At 40.9% G+C, this 4495-nt stretch overlaps 1 pseudogene; it reads left to right on the top strand.

The window, feature by feature from the left end:
- Positions 1-396: 396 nt before the first annotated feature.
- Positions 397-4034, top strand: LOC121425707 (annotated as a pseudogene).
- Positions 4035-4495: the final 461 nt, after the last annotated feature.

A 4495-nucleotide genomic window follows, 5' to 3' on the forward strand; every position in this document is an offset into this window, starting at 1 on the left:
ATTTTCCCTGACGAAGTATGCCAAGTACGCCACTGACCTGGGAAACTCAGCACCTTGCGGTTGCAAATCACGCGTCTGAAATTTACTTTTACATATCTTGTTCTTGTTTTTGACTTGCCATTATATCGGTTGTTCAATTATTTTTATTATCATAATCTTTGTATTTTGTATTTTTGTGGTATTCATTGTTTTTAATTTGTCAATAATTGCAATTGTTTGACATAAGCAAAATGAAATACACATACCGATTTCAATATCATCTCGCTGCAAAATAGTATGGTAACAAATGATCGACCATAAATATCATGGACCCTACCACAAAAATACTCAATTGACCTATCAATCATCAACCGATCACTCAGTCTGCGGTGTTTTACATTTCCATGCCAGGTTGAGACGATAGGAGATGCATACATGGTAGTCAGCGGGCTTCCTCGGCGGAACGGCAACCGTCATGCCCGGTGAGATAGCTTGTGTCGCACTGGAGCTTCTAACCGGAGCTAGGAACTTCAGGATACGACACAAACCAGACCATCAGCTACAGATCCGGATAGGCATTAATACAGGTAATGTCTTTATATTTGTACCGTCTTCTTGCGATGACGATGATGTTCTAGAATTTTTCTATTTGCTTTGCATTTATGTAGGATCTATTTCATCATCCCCGGAACATAAGCCAAAATTTGTCTTTTATATATTTTTGGTAATTATTAAGGAGAGATTGGGTGGGGTTCCCACAACAAGAATATCTTGGTAACGCCGTAAAGATACTGGCTCTTCTTGTCTCTTGTCTTCTTTCATTGTCTTCATTTGGCAATTAGAATTACTGGAAAATTTGGTCAGTCTTTCTAAAACATACGCCTGCTAATTCATAGACTGTGACTCTCCTTATTCTCGAGACAAATGTTCCGTAGGACCCGTGGCAGCAGCAGTATTCGGGCTGCCGATTCCAAGCTCAGACTTCCTAGATTCTACTCCGGCAATTGACAGACTTATGATGGCACTCCTTACTATCTAAATAAGTCCTCTCCAAGTCCCGTTGCAGGCTGAGGGGTTAAAGGACGAACCATGCCAAGGCCAGTCCTCTTGAAACCTCCTCCCAAAATTGTTTTAGTACTAAAAAGGTGCCCCTCCTTCCCTCTAAATAAATCTTTATCAAGGCCCTGTAGCTGCAGGAGTGGTAGGGCTGACCATGCCGAGATTCTGTCTCTTTGGAGATACTGTCAACACCGCATCCAGGATGGAATCAAACAGCTTGCCTCAGAAGATCCACATTAGCTCAGACACAGCAGCAGTGCTCAAGGAAGTTGGAGGTTACGTCATGGAGAAAAGAGGCCTTATCAATATCAAGGTAAGACTAGGGTAGAGTATTACATGAAACAAAAAGTCATTGGAACAACCGGATGCAGGATTTTGATACCTTATATCAAAGTGGAAAATCGCTGATTATATTTCATGAAATGCTTCTCCGCTTGCCTGATATCCCGAGTCCTACAACTAAAATTTTGCGAATCTTGCCAAAATATCCCAACAGTTTCCTAAGCTTAAATTCTTTACCTCACATAATTTCTAAACCTCACTCTAAAAATAGGCGTAGACAGAAACAAAGAGTTTCCTATCCATGTAACGGTACAATTAATTATCAGAGTCAGTGTTGTTGCCCTTGGTTTAGCGACAACCTCAGCCATCAACCTCCAAATTTACCCTGCCATAAAATTTAAGAAAGCAAGTCTTAAACTGGTAAGGATTGGCCATGTATAGGATCACCCAGCAGAGTAACAAACGATCAGAATTCATTCAAATAATGAGCTTAGTGAATTTGTTGTATTAGCTGATCGAAGCTTATTATGCTATTCGAGCGATACACACATGGATTTTGAATTTTTACTGTGACACCGCACTATCTTTGTTTCTAGGGTAAAGGCCAGATGACGACGTATTGGTTGCTCGGGACAGACAGTTCGATAAGACCACATTACTCAATCGATACTGCAATCAGCAAGAAAATGTAAGTTACAAACCGACCTGACGTCATCAGTGACGAAATTGTGTTTTAATGTAAAGGGACGGAGGGAATAAAAAAAATCAATACCAATGTTGAATTTATGGTTTGGGTTATTCCAAATTGCAACATATAACACTGTTTTGTTTAAATCGCAAAGTGTGATCTGAACACTTGTTGGTGCGATCAATGATTACATTAATTTTATCAACAGGTTGTAACACAACATGATAATCTTCCTTTTGATCAGAAATAATAAGCCACTTCAAGTTGAGCATATTTCGTTGGCACTGATACCATAAAAAAAGTAATCTGAAGCAAATAAGATGATCTGTCAAAGGATAAACCTACTACATTAGTTTGTGGCTTATACTTTGCAACGTTCTCTTCCATATTAGATCTACGGACACAATGATAAGTCAAGACAGCCTTCTTTCGCCGTCACACAGAATGTCGGACGCCTATGACATCCCGGAGGACCGTCTCGTAGAAGAAGACATGAACAAAATAGACAACCAACCCCGCCCATCTACAATCGCAGAGAAGCAAGAATCGACATCTGCGCATATGGCCATTACAGGAAACACCGATGACCAGTTTGTGAGCGAGGCTGATTCCCGTCCGATCAGCACCGGAAGTTGGACAGACGGCGGTCAAGGTAGCTTGCGTTTCAGCCGATCTGTCACGCCTCTGAAAGGCATACGCGCACCAGTGCGTTTAGCGGATGAATATCCGGAAACAATAACGGACAAACATTCTTCTGGTAGTGGTGTCCACCCGCCGTTTGTCGCGGATGATCTTTCGTCCGCGATCGGGATAGAAACCGGTGAGGAAGGCGGTTATGACAATCCGGTTATGGACCCGAGGGGAACCGTTATAGAGGAAGGGGAAGGAACTCATTGTGTAACGAGTCCAAAACATTCTCTGTCGCCTATCCCTCAGGGCAAAAGTGTCTCGCCTTCATCCGAAGGAAACAGAAGACGACGGAGTTTGCGGTCTGGTACACGGACAGACAATAACAATTATTTATCCCCTGCAAAACGGAAAACAGCAATTACTCTTCATTCCAGTGGCTCACCAAGCAAGGCTAGTGTTTCGAAGGCATGACCCTTGCCAGAGTTCGGACCAAAGTTTGGATCAATATGACATTGGTTTAAAACACATCATCAAAGTATTTCAAATGTGCAATTTATCAATGTTTCCAAAAACTAAGCAGGTGGACTTCGGTGTTGTTCAGTTTAGCACTTACCCTGCAAAAATGGTGAAAGTCACTACACATTTTTATCCCTAGAATTAACCACTGCAGACATGTTAGATATGATTGCGCAAATTGATTTAAAGGTTTGATCCACCTATAGAGTAAAATAGCAGCTGTAAGAACACATGAAAATTCGCATTTTAAGGTTGAAAAGATTTTACGATACACATAGTTTTCAGAAATTTTGATATGGAAAAAAAAGGTTCCGAAATGCCTCCTGCATCCTCTCCGGCTGCGTAGGCCACAAGTGAAATCACTTTTTCTTTGTACTGACCATCCTCCCTCTCTGTCCAAGATAGTGACATCTTAGAGCAAGATAACGTTTTATACAGATATTGATAGATAACTTGATATCTTTCTGGAAGGTACTCGAATAGACCTGCTTTGATCAAAAACCCCAAGTGCTTACGATTACATGCTGAATATAGTACCACAATAGAGTGTTGTATATTTTTATATACTGGTAAAAATTGATATTTTTGGTAGTATTACCACGTGTGTGTTTACTATGTATTTTCTCAGTGTGTGTATTTGCAATATAATCATAATGGACTATTATCGTTGTTATGCCTTGAAGATGTATATCAAGACGAAGTGAATGGAGAATGTAGCTTGTACCACAGTAAAGGATCAATCAGTTGAATTTGATGTACAAAAACATATCGCAAACCACTATCAAGCAGGGGTGTTCACACATACATAATAGCTCTTTCCAATAGCCTAAACAGTGGAAAGTGTCGAGACTACATCTTCTTGTCATGTGGCATTCACACCTGAAAAGAAAACGGAATCCAAACGGACCGATGATAATGTCATTGGAAATAACGTGAGATCTGTGATCGGTGTGTATTCGGTTTGGTTTAAGAGACTGCAGCATTGCCTGGCACCATTACCGTAGAGACAACAGGACTTCTCTTGCGACAACATGACAACCACCACAAAGGAAACATCCAGGCAGTCGCATGGGACAACTGTCCAGACTTTACGATGGCTACATGCATGTCATAGGACAAATGATTCAACATATGCCTATAGAGGAAACGGTCCTTCAACTTCAGGAATATATGACTATATATGACTATGAGACTATGGTCTCATGGTCCAACTGCCCGCATGTGGCAACGACTCTAATGCAGATCCAAAATATAGAGCCAAAAAGTACATAGGACAACAGTCTTATATACCACAAGACGACAAGCATGTTTATATAGTACTATTACATCGGGCAACGCCGC

This window comes from Lytechinus variegatus, chromosome 12, assembly GCF_018143015.1.
Source record: "Lytechinus variegatus isolate NC3 chromosome 12, Lvar_3.0, whole genome shotgun sequence".
In the NCBI taxonomy this organism is placed as follows: Eukaryota; Metazoa; Echinodermata; class Echinoidea; order Temnopleuroida; family Toxopneustidae; genus Lytechinus; species Lytechinus variegatus.